The sequence below is a fragment of the Erinaceus europaeus genome, chromosome 4 (genome assembly GCF_950295315.1).
Source record: "Erinaceus europaeus chromosome 4, mEriEur2.1, whole genome shotgun sequence".
Lineage (NCBI taxonomy): Eukaryota > Metazoa > Chordata > Mammalia > Eulipotyphla > Erinaceidae > Erinaceus > Erinaceus europaeus.
Genome location: NC_080165.1, coordinates 116,446,180 through 116,452,924, shown reverse-complemented (window position 1 = coordinate 116,452,924; position 6,745 = coordinate 116,446,180). Strand labels below are relative to the sequence as shown.

The window sequence follows — 6,745 nt, the reverse complement described above, 5'->3', positions numbered from 1 at the left end:
TTCTTCTTCTTCTTCTTCTTCTTCTTCTTCTTCTTCTTCTTCTTCTTCTTCTTCTTCTTCTTCTTCTTCTTCTTCTTCTTCTTCTTAAATTTTTGCCTTGGATGCCCTGCTCTTTGGCATCCTATACTTACCATTTATGTATTAGTAGGGAATATACCATGATGCTTATAATTTTTCCCATTTTCAGATAGCAACAGTCTTCACACTATTCTTCAGAAACCATGGTTTCCAGTCTTTTAATAGCATTTAAACGTATTTTGTCTACTTTCAATATGCCTTGTTCAATATGTGCTGCTCACTCTTGATTGGACATGGCTTTCAAGAAATACCATCCTTGAGGGAAGGGTGTGTGTGTCGGTATACATAGTTAAGCATACATATCATATTCATGGGTCCAGGATTCAACCTCCCAGTCCTCACAAGCAGGAGGTAAGCTTCATAAGCAGTGAAGCAGTGCTACAGGTCTCTATCTCTTTTTCTTTCTATTCCCCATTCCCTTCTCATATTCTCTCGGAATGATCAATTAAAAATATGAGAAAAAAAAAGTAAAAATGGCCACTGAAAGTGGTGGGTTTATAGTCCAGGAACCAAGCCCCAGCAATAATCCTAATGGGGAGAAAAAGAAGAGGAGGAGGAGGACAGGAGGAAATGGCTAGTGGGTACTATGGATTTATATTTGTAGGCACTGACCCCCAGCAATAAACCTGGTGCCAATAACAAAAAGAAAGAAATAAAAAGAAGAGGAAGATGAGAGAGAGGGAGAGGGAGAAGGAGAGGGGGGAAGGGGAGAGAGAAAGAGAGAGAGAGAGAGAAGAGGGAGAGAGAGAGAAACCATCACCAATTCTTGGTCATCCCTCCATAGCGGTTAACTCACTGTACCCCTAAACCCTAAATTTTTAATTTTCCCAAACATTCATTCTTCTGCTTCACTATGTCTTTTTGCAAATTAAGAAGAGGTACTCTCTGTGCCCTCTTTGGTTGGGCAGAGTCCTTCCAGCTCATGCTCCCTACCAAGCGTCTACAGACATAAAAATTTTACCTTGCACTCTGCCCACTCCTCATCCTTTGTTTGTGTTTCTAATTTTCTGAAACCAAGGGCAGCCTTTATGCATCTCTGTTTTTCTTTTTTATCTTGTTAGATTTGGCTCTTTGTTCATCCTGTCAAGCTATTTTGGGGGTTCCAGCACATTTGCCCTCCCACCTACTGCAGAGTCATCAAGAGATCACGAGTCGCTTAATCTGTCAGTTCAGTGGTCATAATCAAAAGGAAGTGAGGTCTGTTGGGGGAACTTCTAATTTATCTCACCCTGACTTAAATGATTGTCTCTTCCCTTTCTACAGGACAGTGATGACAGTTTATTCCAAAGGATTTTTTTCAGTATCAATAACAATTTTCTACTTTATGATCCAAGAAGTTTAAAATGTTTCTCTTTTCCTGAAAATTAGGATATATTCCCATCCCTTTTTTTCCCAGAAATTCATCTAACATCATAGCAAACATTTCCAATTGTAATCACACAGAGCCAAGGGCAGAAATCTCCTGAAATTTCCTTGGAAGTAGCTTAATTGGAGAGTTTTATAAATAAATAAAAAATACTGTGATATCAAGTTTATTTTTTAGTATGGTTTAGAATTCTCTTTATTTTCCTTTAATAGGAAGGGCAAACTCTTCTTCATATTTTTAATCCAATAATGAAATTCCAGCAACCATTCAAACAGTGATTTAAAAAGCATATGCATTTTTTTTTACCAGCTATACTTTAAAAAACATTTGGAAACTCAGACTAGTTGAAAAAATAGTTCCTATTTTACAAGTAGGTTAGATTTCTGGTGCAGAAGTCTCATTTTTAATTTTACATAATCATATAGCTGAATTTATAGAACTTGGTCAATGCACTGTTTTAATCAATATTTTAGCTGTTGTCAGAAATAATAAAACACACATAACTCTATAGATTAAAACTGAGTCACTACATAAAAAAAAAACAGTCTCTACCTAGCACTGCTTCTAAACAGTCTTGAGAAAAATTACATTTTTGTGCAACATGTGAATTCTTTCTTTCTCTTTCTGTATTATACAACAGAAAAAAAAAAACCTCCATCCAGTAAACTTTTTTTTTTATCTGTACTTGCACTACCAAAAGTCGTGTCATCCTTCCTATTGTCTAATTTCTGTTGTTATTCAAACAATAAATTATAATATTTTCCAAAACTTTATACACATATAGCTAAGCAATTTCCCTTTGCAAAGTTTACTTGGTGGCAGCAAGAACCCAGAGGAAAAAGTTGGCCATTCAAACGAGGACCTAGGATTGAAAAGTAAATATGGCATACAGTAACTACAATAACTGGGAAAGACTTGTGAATTGAAAAGAATTAAATAAAGGAGAACCTGCATTTAATCTACTCAATCCAATAATATAAAATTATTGCTACTACTCTTAATAACAATATTGCCAAAACATTTTAATACTTAACCTGTCCCAGGCATTAAGCTAAATATTTTACACATTACATCATGAAAGTTGTAGATCTTTGTAAAGTCCAGGTTTGTATGGCTAACCTTTTGGAACTAAGGACAAACTATGTATATTGCATTATACAAGTAATAAATTATCATCATAACACAATCAGGAAAGCACTAAATCTCATCTTATAGAAGAGGAAACTGAAGCAGTGAGTGGTTTAGGTAACTTGATCAAATATACAGTTAGTAAGGGACAGAGTCAGAACTGAACTTTATCTTGATTCTCTCCTTCCTATCACTTTCCATTCTTTAAAAACAACTTGTGTGTTTTATTTAGAAATAAAGTCTTCCTTCTTAATAGCCTAGAAATGAACAGAATGTAATCACCCTTATTCTAATAATATACAACTTGTATGTATTAATTTTATAGTTAGTTATTCCCAATAAGTAGGCACCAGCAGGTGTACTTCCCCCCCCCCAAAAAAAAAAAGAATTCTGAAGCAAGGACTGATGCAGTTCAACCAATACCAGTTAGACAAACAACACCTCCAGTCCAAGAAAAAATATCAAACAGAACCAAAAGAAAAAGAAAGAAAAAGGAAAAAAGGGAAAGCAAGAATAGACAATTATGCAAATCTACTGTCCACTATAAATTCTAGGGATAACAAGAGGAAAAAGAAAAGTAGAAAAGAGACACACACACGCAGCGTTCACTCCGAGTCAGATTTCTTCCACAAAATAATTAACAAACAAGTGTTAGTGGATTCAGAAAGCAAAAGAAGGAAGAAAAGAAGAAGGGGGGGGAGAGCAGTGAAAGGAAAGAGTTTTGGTGTTTTTTGTTTTTTTTTTAATTATCTAGGAGGAGAGAAAAAGGAAGGTGGAGGGAAGAGGGAGAGAGAATCAAGTTCCTCTTACAATGGATAGGACACTCCATCACCTATCAATGTAAAAGGCAAGAGCAGTTAATTTTGTTCAACCTGAAGAGGAGGGAAAAGGGACACATGTATATAATAATAGTAATAATAAAATAGAGTAAAAAATCCTAACAGTCAGTCTGAAGCTGGACCACTCCAGATTGGCTGCATGTAGCCTGAGCAAAGACAACCAATTATAAGAAGTATCAAAAATCAATCAATCAATCAAGAACCACAAGTAGGTAGTCTTTCCCAGGCAGAGGTGAGGCTCTGATTGGTCAGGTATTTTGTCACTTAAATAGAGAAATAGAGCTCCAGCCACCTTAAAGAGAGAGAGAGAAAGAGAGAGAGAGAGAAGGAAAAGAAAAAGACAAAGATTTGGAATGACACCCCTGCTGTGCCAGTAATCTTAGTAAAGAAAATAGCTCTGCAGGAAACTTGCTAGGATCAGCTGGCCAGCCCTTCTGGGGTGGGGGGTAATGATGAGTTCAGAAATAAGGAAGCCAAAGATTTTCCTTTCTCTGTCCATTTGGCCTCTGTTTGCCAGATGAAGAGTGGGTTATAGGACTCTTTTTTGGTGTCACCCTGACCATCCCTTATTCACCCTTTCATGGATGTTCCAGTTATCCTACCCTGTCCAGATAATCTCAGGTTGTAAGCCAGGTGTTGTTTCCAAGTTGTTATCTTGGCTCCACCCTCACTTACAAACGGCTTATTGCAATGCATATTTGGGGAGTGTTTGCAGCAGCATGTCCAAGGGGTTCATCTTTTAAAGTGTTCTGCACAGGTAAAGGTGCTTGAATGTTTCAAGTTTAAGCAGCAGAAAAATAAAAATTAAGGAAAATCAGATTTACACCAAAAGTTTCAGGGGTACTTTCTCTTATATGACAAAACTTATGGGGTTGTAGTTTCATGGGTAATTATTACTTTATTTAAAATATTGACAAATGAAAAAAATAAGATGAATGTTATATGTGCCATGTATTAATGTTTATCTTTAATTCAGTTTAAGGAAAAAATAAAAAGCTTCCCTCCCTTCCTCTTATATATTGCATAATGTAAGCCATTCAACAACAATAGTTAAAAGCCTCTAGAATCTTCTAAAAGAAAACTTGCAAGAATTTACTTGTAATTTCCCACTTTAAATGTATGCAAATGCCCAATAAAATTAAACTGGAGCGGAAGACCTCTCTGGTCCATAATGCATGCACACTCAGGACAGAGAGGAAGTTTACTGCATTTGGCAACTCTTGCTGCTGAAGGAAATTTGTATTAGCAGACTTCTGTCCTTCACTATCATAGGAATGAGCCCATCCACAGAAAATACTGCTCAGTGCTCGCTTCAGCAGCATATATACTAAAATTGGAACAAAGCAGAGAAGATTAGCATGGCCTCTGCACAAGGATGATACACAAATTCGTGAAGTGTTCCATATTTTTTATCTAAAGACAACAACAAAACAAAAAAAAAAGAAAAAGAAAAAGAAAATACTGCTCATAAAGTGTGAAAGCCAGAGTCTATCTAGCTTACTTCCTTATTTCATATGGTAAGAACAGAAGAATCAGACAGTAGGGAAGTTGGGTGGTGGTGCAGCCAGTTAAGTGGAGGTGGTGCAAAATACAAGGACCAGCATAAGGATCCTGGTTCGAGCCCCCAGGATCCCCACCTGCAGGGGAGTCACTTCACAGGCAGTGAAGCGGGTCTGCATGTGTCTTTCTCTCCCCCTCTCTGTCTTCCCCTCCTCTCTCCATTTCTATCTGTTCTATCCAACAATGACAACATCAACAATATTAATAACTACAACAATAAAACAACAATGGCAACAAAAGTGAATAATAAAAAAAAAGAATCAGACAGTAACAAGCAGAAGAGCCAAAAAAAAAAAAAAAAAAAAGGAAGGACCTACAAAAAGAAAGTCTATAGTCACAACTAACTCCTTTATTGATCTTAGAAACACAGTAGTTGATATATTTTTTAGGAGAGGCACTTGAGCAGAAAGTGCTCAGCCAACCTTGCAGTTGCTCTCTCAGTATACTGACTGGACAGAACAGATAAGCCCTACTTGGTTATACTGTTCAGGAAAAGCTTATTGCCCAACAGCACCCAAGTGTGTTCTTAATGGCAATGAAAAGAGTATTAATTCTTATAGAATTTTATTTTTCCATTGCCACTAGGCTAATCCACCATTCTTGGTGGCTATTTTTTTTTTCTTTTTATGTGATAGGACAGAAAGAAATTGAATGGGTGGGTGGTAAAGAAAGACAGAGTGAGCTAAGGCACTGCTACTGCTTCAACATTACTGAATCTTTCTCTCTGCAGGCAGGGAACTTGGACTTGAACACAGGTCCTTGTATGTGGTAAAATGTGTAATCACTGGGTGCACCACATCCTGGCCCTGTGAATTTTATATCTTCTGGGACTTTTGAAGACATGGCTATGGAGTAGCAGCAGCTAAGTTTTGTTCTCTATAATCAACTAGGAAAAGCAATGAGAATCACCTGAAAACAAAATACAACCAGGATATCTTCAAAAACTAACCAAGATGCAGGTGAGTACAGACAGGTGTAGCTCATGGATAGAAAAGGGGTGATAGCTCATCAGCTGGGGCCCTATTCAGGGATGCAGAGGTCACATAGGCTCCTAAGCTGAATATGGGACCCAGATCACATCAAATCGATGGGTTTACTGTCAACAATATTTATACACCTTTCCCATATTAGGGAGCTACTCTGTTCCCTGATCCAGCTTTCTGGTCCTTTTCCAGCCTGACATCATTTCCCCAGACAATAACTAGGATCCACCTGCATATCAGATTTCAGGCTCAGGGAAAAACAAACAAACAAAAAACTCGTATAGCCACAGGCCCTTTGGAATATAACTAAAATATGCCTACTATCTATCTACAAAATGAAGCCCCCCGCCAACTCTGCATCTGCTCTATACCAGCCCTTAGGTTCATGATTTTTCAGTAATTTGTTTGGCTTTGTATGTTAAGTCTCTTTTCAGCCACCAGGTTCCAGATGCTAGCATGATGCCAACCATACTGCCCTGGACAGACAACCTCACCAATGTGTCCTGGAGCCTGCTTCCCCACAGCCCTACCCTAATAGGGAAAAAGAGAGGCAGGATGGGAGTATGGATTGACCTGTCAACACCCATGTATAGTGGGGAAGCAATTAGAGAAGCCAGACCTTCTACCTACTGCATCCCACAATGACCTTGGGTCCATACTCCTAAAGGGTTAAAGAATAGGAAAGCTATTAGAGGAGGAGATGGGATATGGAGTTCTGGTGGTGGGAATTGTGTGGAGTTGTACCCCTCATATCCTATGGTTTTTGTCAGTTTTTGTCAGTTTTTGTCTTT

The 6,745-nt window shown here is 37.8% G+C and overlaps 1 non-coding gene across 1 annotated transcript; it reads left to right on the top strand.

Annotated features, from left to right (window-relative positions):
* The first annotated feature begins 4,714 nt into the window (after positions 1-4,714).
* On the top strand, positions 4,715-4,821 carry LOC132538414 (U6 spliceosomal RNA). Its single transcript, XR_009549782.1, has one exon. It is a non-coding gene; the product is annotated as a U6 spliceosomal RNA (small nuclear RNA).
* Positions 4,822-6,745: the final 1,924 nt, after the last annotated feature.